Source organism: Nycticebus coucang, chromosome 6, assembly GCF_027406575.1.
Source record: "Nycticebus coucang isolate mNycCou1 chromosome 6, mNycCou1.pri, whole genome shotgun sequence".
Classification (NCBI taxonomy): Eukaryota; Metazoa; Chordata; class Mammalia; order Primates; family Lorisidae; genus Nycticebus; species Nycticebus coucang.
In genome coordinates, this window is record NC_069785.1 from 54,644,135 (window position 1) to 54,659,276 (window position 15,142).

The 15,142-nt window shown below is 38.4% G+C and overlaps 1 protein-coding gene and 1 pseudogene across 8 annotated transcripts in view; both read right to left on the bottom strand.

The window, feature by feature from the left end:
- ATOSA (atos homolog A) overlaps positions 1-15,142 on the bottom strand; it is a 145,214-nt gene that overhangs the window by 72,813 nt on the left and 57,259 nt on the right. Inside the window, exon 1 of one of the 8 annotated variants that reach the window (XR_008380767.1) lies at positions 1-1,118. This exon is cut by the window's left edge and continues 818 nt beyond it. The exons of the other annotated variants lie outside the window; for them this stretch is intronic. The gene's annotated coding sequence lies outside the window, so the exon portion shown is untranslated. Of the gene's footprint in view, positions 1,119-15,142 lie in introns of those variants that run through there. 8 annotated transcript variants of the gene reach the window in all.
- LOC128587676 (60S ribosomal protein L4-like) lies at positions 9,011-11,205 on the bottom strand (annotated as a pseudogene).

Consider the following 15,142-nt stretch of genomic DNA (forward strand, 5'->3'; position numbering starts at 1 on the left):
TGACAACAAGATTTAACTAGGTATTCATAAGAAAACATCTCAATACATAAAACAATGACATTTAGCTAAATTCACTTATTTTCTTTATCATAAAATTACCTGTACATATAAAAGTATACATTTTTTTCAGATTTCAAGTCCTGGGCTTCAGTGTACCAGTCCATGCTATCTCCACAAACTTCAACAATATCAAGAATCCCTCTCCAATTTACAAAGTCACTGAAGGTATTAGGCGATGAGCAGATATGAAGGCTCAAAAAAACCTTTTCATTTCAGAAGTATTTCCCCGGATCATCACACCAACTAAGGTGGTGTTTTTCAAACTTTTAAAGCAATGGAACTCTTCTTATTCGTATTCTTCTAATAAAATGCATCATCAGTAATGACTCCAGGATTTCTATACAAGGGTGGTTTGTGGGAGTAGGTAGAGGCAGTAGCAGAAGCATGCTGTTTATTACTCAGATCTTTGTTTATCCTGAGTATCTTGGGGGTAGGGAGTGGAGGCTGTCGGAAACATTGGCATTACTCATGTGCCCTAAGAGCAACATGAGGCTATTTTTAAATGAGAGGCCACGAATAGCACTGAAATTTTAGGTTAGGCCCAGAATGCACAAGATTCCTTTTCCTGAAAAAGCTTCTAGGATCCCTGGGGTTCTAAAATATACAAAAAAAATACAACCTGGAGGTTTTTTATTTGCTTTAAAGAAATGTCACTATTACTTTAAGAAAAGAATCTAATCACTGGCTCCAAGAAAATTAACAAGGAAGATAACAATAGGGAACACAATAAGGCTGTGAGGTTGGTGACTCAGAGAAATAATGGCATAGTAGAGAAATCAAAGATTATGGAGTCAGGCCAACCTGGGTTCAAAATATGAAGTTACTAACAGCAAGACCACATATAAAATTACAAACCACTATTAGCTTCTGTTTTCTCATCTGTAAAAATTTTCCTAATCCAAAACTAGTCTCAGACCTTTGGTACTTATTCTTTACCTCACAGAATGTTGAATAATGCTTTATAAAATGACTGCTTTAGTGAGTTTCTTCCATCACACTGTAAGTGCTTTATTTTATTTATTTATTTATTTATTTGAGACATAGCCTCATTATGTCACCCTTGGTAGAGTGCCATTGCATCACAGCTCATAGCAACCTCAAACTCTTGGGCTTAAGCAATTCTCTTGCCTCAGCCTCCCATGTAGATAATACTACAGGCACCTGCCACAACACCTGGCTATTTTTTTTGTTGTAGTTGTCACTGTTATTTGGCAGGCCCAGGCTGGGTTGGAACCCACCAGCCCCGGTTTAGGTGTTGGGCACCCTAGCCGCTGAGTTACAGGTGCCAAGCCCAACTGTCAGTGCTTTAAAGAAAAGTACTATGTCTACTTAATTGCCTACCTAGCACACCATGCCTAATTCATATCTTAGACAATCCTTGCTATTGATTTTACAACCATGGGAGGTGAACAGAACATACTGAATATCTTCTTTGACCATCTTCATTATTCAAATAAGGAAATCAGCTCTTAAAAAGTATGCAAGTCAAACAACTAGAAGTCAAAGGAAATTAAATTTACTTTTTTGGATTAATAAATTTGTATTTCATGGCTTGGCACCTATAGCATAGTAGTTATGGAGCCAGCCACATGCACTGAGGCTGATGGGTTCGAGCCCAGCCTGGGCCAGCTAACCAGTGATGACAACTGTAACAACAACAACAAAAAATAGCCAGGTGTTTGGTGTACGCTGGTAGTCCCAGCAGCTGGGAGGCTGAGGCAAGAGAATCGTTTAAGCCCAGGAGTTTGAGGTTGCTGTAAGCTGTGACGCCACAGCACTCTACCAAGGGTGACATAATAAAAATCTGTCTCAAAACAAAAACAAAAAAACACTGTATTTCAAAATTAACTTTTTCCTATATCAAAGAAGGAAGAATGATATAGTCACTAGGTTATTTTAGAGCAGTGGTTCTCAACCTTCCTAATGCTGCGATCCTTTAATATAGTTCCTGTCGGTCGCAACCCACAGGTTGAGAACAGCTATTTTAGTTGTTATAATCTTGTTTGTTCAGTTGTTTAGTCTCGGTTATAATCCTTAAACTTCTAATTAAAGGCTAATGATATCACATACTTACGACATAAAACTGAGTGACATAAAGAACTTACAGAAAAATATCAAATATATTTGGTGAGAAAATGTAATTACAATTAAAAGGAATACACCAAGAAATGTGGTCATAGCACTCTACCCAGGGTGACATAGTGAGACTCTATCTCAAAACAAACAAACAAAAAAAACCCCACAACCATTAAAACCAACTGTGAGAGCTGTATTTCGTGAAATGCTTTCTCAGTACTGCTAGTTTTCCAATAAATTTCAGAATGGCACTTTTTGTATATTTTTAAAGAAAGCTTGCTTCCCCCTGATTTGTTAATTATGGTACACAAAGCTATAATAACCATGCTATAGAATGATGGCACATTATCTACTTTGTAAATCTAAAAAGTCTACAAAGAATCTACTAGTTCCAGGTTCTCATATCTCAGTCCCAACCATGAAAAATTCCCTTGCAACCTACCTAGCATGGCATTAAATAAACTTTCCAAATGGACCAGTTCAAGAAATATAAATTACTTATATTATCCTAATATAAGGAAATAATGGGAAAAGAAAGTTTTCTTCCCTCAATTAAGAAAAGTAAGCACATCTTTCTTTAAAAAAATTTTTTTTATTATAATTGTTTTTATTGTTTGGGATTAAAAGTACAAAGAATGAGGTTACACTAATTGCATTTGTTAGATAAAGTCCCTCTTATAATTTTGTCCTGCCCCCAATAGGTATGCCATACACCGTGACTGCCCATCCTCCTCCCTCCTCCCCTCTCCATGATCCCTCATTCCCCTCCCCCTCAATTAGGTCATCTGTTGCCTTCATATTAGAATTGTTCTTAAGAGTTGTTTTTTAGGCCAGGCACAGTGCTCATGCCTATAATCCTAACACTCCGGGAGGCCGAGGTGAGTAGATTGCTTGAGCTCACCAGCCTGAGCAAAAGCAAGACCCCATCTCTACTAAAAATAGAAAAACTAAGGCAAGAGGATCGCTTCAGCCCAAGAGTTGGAGGTTACCCAGGGCAACAGCTTGAGACAGGGTGTCACTTTATTGCCCTTGGTGGAGTACCCTGGTGTCACAGCTGACAGTAACCTCAAACTCTTGGGCTCAAAGCAATTCTCTTGCCTCAGCCTCCCTGGGAGCTCAGACTACAGGGGCCTGACACAATGCTCCACTATTTTTTTTCTCCTAGAGACAGGGTCTCGCTCTTGCTCAGCCTGGTCTGGAACTCCTGACCTCAGGCAATCCACCTGCCTCAGCCTTCCAGGGTGCTAGGATTATAGGTGTGAGCCACTATGCCTGGCTAGAGTTTTTAACACTACATATTTCAAACATAAAATAGAAAAATATCAAATATCAACTGTTTTAGATCAAATGTTATTAGCAGAAATAATAGGGAACTACCTACTGACAGGAAAGTAAGATACTTTAGAAATAATTATGCTATCACTGACACTTCCTAAACAAATATATATGTACACGGCGTGTGTGTATACATATATATTTTTTTGTGCTGGTAGAAAAAAGAACCTTTCAAAGTTAATGATTAAATAGCTATTACATATATACATATATTAAATTACTACATATACATGTATGTTAAGTAACTACTACACATTGGCCCATATGCCAGGCATGATGCCAACCCTTTCTGACCCTCAAGTTTTTATCCCCAAAGATAAATTACTTGCCTGACTAACCAGAACCAAGTTGGCAAAGCCAGAATTTCAATTTAGGTATTCCTGAATCTAACATATGTGCTCTTAACCACGGCTATCCTCCCCTTAACAATCCTTTTCTTAGGCTGGGCACGGTGGCTCATACCTGTAATCTCAGCACTCTGGGAGGCCGAGGTGGGTGGACTGCCTGAGCTCAGGAGTTCCAGACTAGCCTGAACAAGAGCAAGACCCCATCTCTAAAAATAGCCCAGTGTTGTGGTAGGCACTGGGAGTCCCAGCTAGCTACTTGGGAGGCTGAGGCAAGAGAATCAAATCACTTCAGCCCAAGAGTTTGAGGTTGCTGCAAGCTATGACTCCATGGCACTCTACCAAGGACAACAAAGTGAGAGTGTCTTAAAAAAAAAAATTCTTTTCTTACATACATTTCCATAAAGCAAATATAACATTATACAGAAATAAAGTTTAAATATAAAAATCTCACATAAACATTTTCCACTTATCACTCAGCCTCATTACACCCCAAAACTGTCATTAGTACCCTACTTATATAACACAGGAAAACAGGATTTCATTGGTAAACAGAGCCCAGCTGTAGCTGTAAGCGCAATCATGATGACAATAAAAGGTTCAATCTGTAAATTCACTACTTGATGATCCAAAGAAAGTGAAAGGATATAGAAATTAACTGAACCAGAAACCACAAATGTGGGTTCTGGCCCCCAAACTACCTCTAACTTTGAGGTCTTAAACACTTCTTTTAAATTTCGTATTCTTTTTTGCCTGCAATGCCAGTATGTTATAAGGATCAAATAGGACAGAATAAAATTATTTTGAAAGCACCAATTTGCTACACAAATAGGATACTGTCATCCCTGATGGTTCTGAGGGCTGGGGAGAAAATGTTCAGATGTGGCAGTATAAACATGTTTGTACAAAATCCAACTTCATTATTAGAAAGGTCTCTCCAAAATAGCAAGACCTAAGTTCTTTCCACTTAGAAGCTGTGCTATAAAATTAACCTATCTGGGCCTATTTCTTCATTTGTAAAGTGAGATAGGTAGTTCTAAGTATATTATCTTGTCTAGTATTTGGCTTGCAAACAATTTATATTTCCTTTTCTCCTTTGCAGATATTAGGTCTATATGATGTTAACGAAGGGTTATGAACCTACACACAAATAATGGGTAACACATTAATTATACATTATTAATAGGTCTTGATTACTAGTAATTTTCTATGACACTGATATTTTAAAAAATTTCTTAAATAATGTCACATTTAATAGTTCAATAACTAATTTGCAATGGAGACTAAACAATAGCTAAAATTTAAAAATGTTAACAATTATGGAAAATAGAAAAATTTATGATCTAATAAAATCAAAGTTTTCATTAAAAAGTTTTATACTATTAGGTCAAAACAGGGCTAAATTAAACCATAAATTACATTAATTTCCACTCGTATGGAGATTCCTAGCAATCACACTTACTGAAAGATGATTTGTATTCATTGTGACAAGGTGCAAATAAACCAAGGGGTCAAAGAACAATCCAAAAACACTGTGGTTTTAAGAGATAAAATACATTCTTAAAATTAAAATATTAACAAGTATCTAGAGACTTAATTGGGGTTTTCATCCTTCCAAAGATTTTGAGTTATGATGACCTAGATCAGTTCCAAGTCGAGAGCTTTGTTTACAAAATTGAAGATCTTGGAGAGAAGAAAATGTTCTAGCCTGTTTTTTGGCATCATACATACTACATTGTTTAAAATGAGCTAGAACAGGAGTTATTTATAATCTAAGCCACTGGACAAACTTTTTCTATTAATATCTTGTACAGACATTAGTCAGATTTAATAATTATCAAGATCAGGTATAAGAATTCATTTAAAAATTCTATAACAGCCTTCATAAATTAATATAACCATTATTACATTGAACGTATGTCAAGATGCACACTGATTACCCTTTACCTATACTTCTTTAAAAACCTTCTGGGGTGGGGGGTGGCACCTGTGGCTCAAGGAGTAGGGCGCCGGTCCCATATGCCGGAGGTGGCAGGTTCAAACCTAGCCCCCGCCAAAAAAAAACCTTCTAGGGGCTCAGCACCTGTGGCTCAAGCAGCTAAGGCGCCAGCCACATAGACCTGAGCTGGTGGGTTCGAATCCAGCCCGGGCCCGCCAAACAACAATGATGGCTGCAACCAAAAAATAGCCGAGCACTGTGCTGGTATAGTCCCAGTTACTTGGGAGACAGAGACAGGAGACTCACTCGAGCCCAGGAGTTCGAGGTTGCTGTGAGCTGTAATGCCATAGCACTCTACCCAGGGCAAGAGCTTGAGGCTCTGTCTCAAAAAAAAAAAATCTTCTGGGATGTTACCCTCCTGCTATTATATTATAAAGAATATTATGTTTGATTCAATATTAAAAATTGAAACCCAATCATAAATTTATTTTGATAAAATGTTTTACTAAAAGTTTTTCCGTGGAAAAAATGGATCCTGTATCTACTTGTTCCTTTGACGGTCACAATTTTGGGAAACAGTATTTTGTGGATGAAGAAACTGAATCACAGAAATTAAGGAAGCTGGTAGTTACCTAGTTAGAATCACCTACCTTAGGTTTAATTCCAAGTTCTGTGTTTTTTTTTTCCATAACTACCCATCATTACCTGTACTAACAGAGACAAATAGACATACAAATGACAGATTCTGCATTTGAAAATTTGGAGAATGTGAGTAGAAATCCAACAGAATGAAACCGTTATATGTATAGATTTAGTCAACCTCATACAGATTTAAGAAGGATCAACCTTAAGTCCCAAAAGCTTGAGACTGTTCTATATAGACTTGTTTCCAAGTGTTATGACTAAACTATTCTAGCTACATATAATACCTCACTCTCTGACATGTCTAAAACTGAATTAATTTTCCTCTGAATAAGTTTCACCATTATTATCAATGGCATCCCCCAATTCCCTAAGCAAACAAATTATGGAAAAATACCCACTGATTGTGTGCTTAGTAAGTATAACCTCTTCACTCAGGTTATGTCATTGCAACAAATCTATAAAATGAATACTTTATTTATTAATTTATTACATTTTTTGGCTGGGGCTGGGTTTGAACCCACCACCTGCAGTATATGGGGCTGGTACCCTACTCCTTTAAGTCACAGGTACCACCCTGAATACATTATTTTAACCAATGAAATGGAAATTCAGAAAAATCCGGTAACTTAAGACTACACAAAGCAAGTGACAAAAATAAGGGTTTGAATCCAGGTCTTTCTAGTTCTAAATGATAAAACAACCTAGAGAATCAATGTGCTGCAAAATTAATATAAAGGGTTAGGACTATCATTTTCTTTTTAAATAAAGTAGGAAAAAGAAAAGATCAGCCACTATTGCCTCATAGTAATATTAATTACTTTTGTTTTGAGGGGTAGGGACGGGGTATTATCATGGGATAACAATGTTAAATGCCTTCTAACTAAAGATTGCAGTCAAAAAAATATTAAAACCACAGCTCCATCTCACACTGTCTCTCAATTAGTTTCTACCAACCCCTATCAGAGGTGTCCAACTTTTTCTTTTTCTTGCCTCAATTGGAAGAAGAGTTGTCTTGGGCCACACAATAAACACAAACATTAAGGAAAGCTGATGAGCAAAAATAAGGTCTGTGCATAATTTCTGCAATATCCAACACTACAGATAAGCAAAACAGGCCTCAAACAATCCACATGTGGCCTGTGGGCTGCAGGTTGGACACCCCTGCCACTGTCCCCAAATAGATATTTGGTTCTACCATAGTGTATTCAACCAACGTTGACACTGAAAGCACATATTAAAGGCTGAAATTACATTTTATTTTACTAAATAGAGTTTGAGAAAATAGTTGCTAGAGATTTACAGCCAAAGTTCTCACTTCTCACAGGTTGTCACAACTCTGTTCTACAAACCCTCTTTTACTAGAGGTAACAATATCTTCTAGAGACAAAGATATTTAGAGATCCCTAAGGATTCAAAATGTAAATCCTCTAATTACTAAATATTCCTTTCTGTGTATAGGGAACTAGGAGTTTTCTTTTTCCTTATATAAATACTCAAGTGGACCTTTCTATCAAAGCTCCCCAAAGAAACAATAGATGAGAAGCCATTAGGCAAATACAGAGCAAGTTCAATATCTTTAGCTAACATCTAGAAGGAAAAAAGTAAAGGAATGGAGCAACAGGATTTTTTTTTTTTTGAGACAGAGTCTTACCATGTCAACCTAAGTAGAGTGCCATGGTATCATAGCTCACAACAACCTCAAACTCTTGGGCTCAAGAATTTCTCTTGCCTCAGCCTCCCAACCAGCTGGGACAACAGGTGCCTGCCACAACACCCACTTATTTTTTGTTACAGCTGCCATTGTTGGTGAGCTGGCCTGGGCTGGGCTAGAACCCTCCACCTTTGGTGTATGTGGCTGGCACTGTAACCACTGTGCTACAGGTGCTGAGCCAGGATTCTTAAAAATCAAAAAAGACATAACCTATTTTGAAGAATGGATATTATTTGAATCTTTGAACAAAACAATTTTATAAAACACCTTCTGAGAAAATAGCCAGGTGGTGTGGCATGCGCCTGTTGTCTCAGCTACTTGGGAGACAGAGGCAAGAGAATCGCCTAAGCCCAAAAGCTGGAGGTTGCTGTGAGCTGTGATGCTACAGTACTCTAAGGAGGACGACAAAGTGAGACACTGTCTCTAAAAAAAAAGAAAAAGGGGGAAAAAATGCCTTCTGGAAATAACTAGACTGAATATGGTACGGGAATTTGATAGGAGGAATTTATTAGTTTGTGTTTCATGTATTCATAGTACTATGGTTATGTAGGAAAATGATCTCGTTTTTCTAAGGTTACAAATTTAAGGGAAAAAATACATCTGCAAATTACTTTAAAATATGTAATACAAATATATTAGAAACATATGGCAAAATGTTCTGTTTTCTTGAATTTGAGAATTTTCTTAATACAAATTTGGAAAATCTATTACCTCAAAAGTATCCTAATCACTTTATCTAATCATTCCATCATAATCACAGTACTTTCTCCATGGCATGAATCAAGATTTGCGAAATATTTTACATACTGAGGATTCTGTCATCCACCACTAAAATGTTAGCTTCATCAAGCAGAGATCTTCTCTGTCACTATTTACCAGGGTGGTCCTGAGAATGATGCCTGATACATAGGTCAATTAAAAAAAAAAAAAAAACACTATATTTTCAAAGCAATTTCTATTTACAAAGTACTTATCATTTGGATAGTTTTTAAAACTTCCGACCAGAAAAAAAAAAAAAAAAAAAAACTTCCGACCAGAAAGGTTTTAGTTACATTGCCTAGAAGAGAAAATCAATAATGCCTGTGCCTCGATCAAAGCCTGCATATTTTTGGAATAACTTTCCACTTCTCATTGTCAAAAAATATCCAACACATCCACCCACATACACATTTAAACCAAAAATATTTGAGATCTCCACAAAGAGAAAGGGATAGTAAAGTGTAGGGATCCTCTAAATTTGTGCTGGCCATTTGATACTCTCTTCCTCCTGGCCAATTCCTCTACCTCCTACCCCCACCTCTTCCAAAACGGCATAGGGAAACTTCACCTCCTAAGTTCTCTGTTAACAAAGAAGTCAGGACTTTGTTGTTGGGTTTTTTGTTTGCTTGTTCTCACTACGTCTTTGATCAGGTCTTTAATCAAAATAAGCTGTCCAAAACAATTTGACCTTTATGGAATAAATATAAATTTAAAAGTTTATACAGCAGGCTTCTTCTGTGGTAGGTTTCTTTCCTGCTGGCTTCTTTCCAGCTACTGGTTTCCTAGCAGAGGCAGCCCTTTTTCCCCACCAGAGGCTTTTTCTGCTTAACACCAACAGGTTTTTTTCCTTTCTTCACTACTACAGGCTTCTTGCATGCAACCCCCTTCTCATCTGACTTAGCCTAGTGTTTTAGTTGCCTTATCCACTCAAAGTCTGTGATTTGTGGCTGGGCAAAAAATGGTATTCCAGCACATGGTCTTTGCACAGGGGTTTAGCTTCAACATGATTCTCAGGTTTTTCAGGGGATTCTTCTTCACGACTCCATGACGAATATTTTTGCCTGGTGCCTGAAGAGCTCTTTGGATCTCTGAGCTTTTCAAGTTTATGCTAAGGTCTGTGTTCATCTTGTGCATAGGAAAGTTGTAGTTACTCTTTAGGGAAGCCAGCTTTATACTAAGTGCCATACAATCCATCTACTTAAGGAAAGCACTTTCAGTTCAAATGCAAAATGTCCCACAGGCCCACCAGGAGCAAATTTCAAAATGTTCATCTTACTTATATTAAACAGAGTAATTCCAGGGGTGTTCCTGAGGCCTTACTGGTAGCACTGTCCTCATTATAGATGATCCAGGGTCTCCTGCACTGGATACAAAGATGATTTAGCGTTTTGCCCTTGCTGGCCCCCATTCACTGGGAAGTGTAGACCTTTCTGATATCCTAGGCCTAAAGTTCCTTTTGTTTGGGGGGGAATTTTTTGGAGACAGACTCTCAGTTACCCTCAGTAGACTGCCCTGGCATCATAGCTCACAGCAACCTTAAACTCTTGGGCTCCAGTGATCCTCTTGCCTCAGCCTCCCCAGTATCTGGGACTACAGGCACCTGCCAAAATGCCCAGCTATTTTTGGAGATCAGGTCTCCCTCTTGCTCAGGCTGGTCTGGAACTCCTGAGCTCCGGTGATCCATCTGCCTTAGCCTCCCAGAATGCTGGGATTACAGGCATGAGCCACCGTGTCCGGTCTGCTTAAAGTTTAAGAAGTAAAACAATCTCCTTGGTCTTCTTATAGCCTTCAACTTTATCTCTGACCACCAAAGGAAGTTCAGGAACTCTCTCAATACAACCTTTAGATAGAATCAGTGATTGTAAGGCCAAGGCAGCCAGGGCAGAGCGGATGGCACATTGATTTGGGGTTGTGTTCACTCCAGGGTGTCAGTGACACTAAGTTTTGGTTGGTGCAAATATGCAGCCTCCATGACACACATTTCCAAAAGTACCTGGTCTTCCTTTAGTTCCTAAAGCATGCCAGACTCTTTCTAAATTAACGATCTTTGGACATATTGCCCCCTTGGCCTAGAATGTTCTTCCTCTTACATAGCTGGCACCTGTTCATCCTCTGCTCACTGTCAGAGTCCTTACCTAACCACTGTAACTGAAGAGGACTTCTCCATGTCTTTCAAATCAATAAGTAAGATATGTGTTTATCTTCATAAGATATGTGTTTATCTTACTTATTGAAGATATGCTAATTTATTAACAGTAATAACAAGCAACATTTATTGAATATTGATTCAGAATCAAATACTAGCCTAAGCACTTTATATGAATTACCTTAATCATTGCAATAGCAATTTAAGTAGGTACTATTGCTAGCTTCATTCTTCACATGACAAAATTATTTCTCTATATTTCTAAATAATCAGTTGATATTACCTTTTTGTTTTTAACAGTTTAGTCAACATCTTTAATGTCTAATTTATTTTCATATCTCTGTTAGCATCCTAGTTTCAAGAATGAAATATGGCTTATTTGAGTGTATTTATTGCCATTCAGCTTCTAAAAGTATGTATATGCATTACTTTGAGAACTGTGTTAAAATATAATCACCTAGCCTTTGTTTCTTTTGAGTTCTCCAAAAAAAATCATTTTTTTCATTTCTAGTGTCAGTATAGAAAGGTAATTAGGCTTTTGCTAGAAGCTACAGGTAGCACAGTATAGAAAATAGTTGATTGGGGCGGCGCCTGTGGCTCAGTAGGTAAAGCGCTGGCCCCATATACCGAGGGTGGCGGGTTCAAATCCGGCCCTGGCTGAACTGCAACCAAAAAATAGCTGGGCGTTGTGGCGGGCACCTGTAGTCCCAGCTACTTGGGAGGCTGAGGCAAGAGAATTGCCTAAGCCCAGGAGTTGGAGGTTGCTGTGAGCTGTGTGATGCCATGGCACTCTACTGAGGGCCATAAAGTGAGACTCTGTCTCTACAAAAAAAAAAAAAAAAAAAGATTGCTGAAAATAGTTGATTGACTAGCAGGAAATTTGAGTTTAACTTTTCTATTTGGACAGGTTACTTCTTTTCTCTGGACCTTAAATTTTCTTAAGTATAAAAATGAAAGAGACTGATACTCTTTAAAGACTTTTCCAACTCAGATTTCTAGTAACAGAATGATTAAGAATAATTTCAGAGCAACAAAAAGTATTTTCTTATCCTGAGCTCTTCATAATAGAATTTAATCTTCATCATAGGGAACCCAAGACATTTCTTTCTTTCTTTCTTTTTTTATTGCTAACCGCATAGTACTCTGCAACCTGCAACATAAGCTACGAGAAGGTACAGACCCGGGTTAGACTATAAGCTCCTGGACCACAGAAACATTTAACTCTAGGACCAGCATTCATCAATACAATAATTACTATGACATGAATATACTTCCTCAAAGTCATATGTATATTCCTTACCTCATCTTCTGAATAACTAGTATGCCAACTTAAGAAGGATGCATAATGCCCAGAGAAACAATACTTAAGAGAAATGAGTTGCTGAGGGAAATTGAGCTCTAAATAGACAGAGTAAAATTGGAAGAAAAAAACAAAAACGAGGAGTTACGAATGATAAAATTCTTAGACTGAGAAACGTCTGAAATCATCTCTAATTCCCATCGGATTAGCAAGGCAATTGACAAGTCAAAGGGGCTGGTAATTAATCACACAGATAGTGACTGAACTAAAACTAGGAGTGATGCAGGAAGAGGAGTTAAAAAAATAAAGAACTTAAGACTAAGCTGAAAACACTGACTCAACAAAGAAAATCAATGCCAGAGTTTAACTTCACAGAAGGGCAATCTTCCCTGTGCTCAGTCCTTTCTAAAGTAGGAAATCAAGGACTGACAGAATCCACAGAATCCTATATTTGAGCACAATTGTCATAAGGGCAAACTCTCATATAATGATGACACAAGCACTAAAGACTTTGGACCAGGGTGGCGCCTGTGGCTCAGTGAGTAGGGCGCAGGCCCCATATGCCAAGGGTGGCGGGTTCAAAGCCAGCCCCGGCCAAACTGCAACAGAAAAATAGCCGGGCGTTGTGGCGGGCGCCTGTAGTCCCAGCTGCTCAGGAGGCTGAGGCAAGAGAATCGCGTAAGCCCAAGAGTTAGAGGTTGCTGTGAGCCGTGTGACGCCACGGCACTCTACCAAGGGCGGTACAGTGAGACTCTGTCTCTACAAAAAAAAAAAAAAAAGACTTTGGACCAGTAGATTAAATTCAGATGTAAAAACTAGTATTAATCTAGTATTTATATTTGTAATTTATATATGTAAATACTAGTATTAAACTAGTATTTATATTTGCAGTTACAGAATCCTAGTTGGAAGAAATAGGTGTAGAAGATATTGGTCCTATACCCTCAGCTTGGCAACTTTTTTCATAGAAAGCTGGTGCTTACATCATGCCCAGGCAATGAGCTAGACTCTATTATGTACTATTTTTTTAACCCTCATATAAACCTTACAGAAAATAATTGTCATCCTCATTTTTACAGATTTTAGGTCAATTAAGGCTTAGAGAGTTCAAATCTCCTAAATTCACACATCTAATAAGTAATGGTGTTGATATTTAAATAATGAGTTGTACAACTCCAAACCCATGTTCCTTCACTGTACTAGCTGCTACACACCAATTTCTGGAACTCAACACAACAAAACCAGCTAAAAACTGACTACAAAATCCAGTGCTATAAAAAGGTAGGAGAAATAAACTATTATTTTCAGATACTCTTTGTGGGACCATAAATTGGCAAAAACTTTCTGAAAAGTGATTTTACAATAATTAACCTTAATTTTGCACATATACTTTGGTCAAGTTATTCTTCTTTTAGGCCTTTATCTAGAAAAAAATAAGGATACACGGAAGTCCAAGGCAAGAAGATCCCTTGAGCTAAGGAGGTGGAAATCAGCCTGAGCAAGAAGAGCAAGACCTTGTCTCTACTAAAAATAGAAAAATAGCTGGGTGTTGTGGCAAGCACCTGTAGTTTCAGCTGCTCAGGAGGCTGAGGCAGAAGGATCACTCAGGCCCATGAGTTTGCGGTTGCTGTGAGCTAGGCTAATGCCACAGTACTCTAGCCTGGGCAAGAGAGTGAGACTCTTTTTTTTTTAGAGACAGAGTCTCACTTTGTCACCCTCGGTAGAGTGCCGTAGCATCACAGCTCACAGCAACCTCCAGCTCTTGGGCTTAGGTGATTCTCTTGCCTCAGCCTCCCAAATAGCTGGGACTACAGGCACCCGCCACAATGCCCAGCTATTTTTTTATTGCACTTTGACCGGGACTGGGTTTGAACCGACAACCCTGGATATATGGGGCTGGCACCCTACTCGCTGAGCCACAGGTGCCACCCAGCTCTCTATCTTTTATAGAAGGAGTTTATATAAATCATTTCATTTGATGCTCCAATAACCTAGTCAAGTTGGTATAAATATCCCCATTTAGAAGCAAAAAAAAACCTGATCTTGGGGTCACAGATCTAACAAATCACAGAAAAAGAGAATAAGCTTTCCAGTAAGAAATTTTATGTTATACCACAAAGATATTAAAATCCATCAAGCATTAATTTCACACTAAATGCATACAAACATTTATCCAACACTGGTATTTAGAAGCCCTAAGCAGCCACTAAATGTCAGGCGCCAGTCCCTGAATGAGGAAATGCAGCAGCGAATAAATGCCAGTATGTCCCTGACATTAAGAAGCTTACATTCCTACTGGAGAGAAAAAAAAAAAAGGAAAAAGAAAAAGAAATGTGGGACACCAGGTCAAACAGCAATAAGGACTATGAAGAGAAGTAATGCAGAGTTAAAAGAATAAAAAAGCAATACTCTTTTTGAAGGATGGTCGTGGGGAGGGCTTCTTCGAGTAGGTAACAACTGAGCAGAAAACCAAATGAAGTTAAAAAAAAAAAAAGAAAAGCCATGAGGCTTATCTTTTAAAAGGAGACATCAAATATAATGAAGGGCCCAAAATGTCAAATGTGCTTGTAGCAACTGAAGAAAAACAGCAAGGCAAATGTGGCTGGACTGCAGGGAACCTTAGAGAGTACTAGGAAATGAGGTCAGAGAGGCTGGCAGCCTGAGACTTTAGGTTTAAAAATATAATTTGAGGGCGGCGCCTGTGGCTCAGTCGGTAAGGCGCCGGCCCCATATACCGAGGGTGGCGGGTTCAAACCCGGCCCCGGCTGAACTGCAACCAAAAAATAGCCGAGCGTTGTGGCGGGCGCCTGTAGTCCCAGCTACTCGG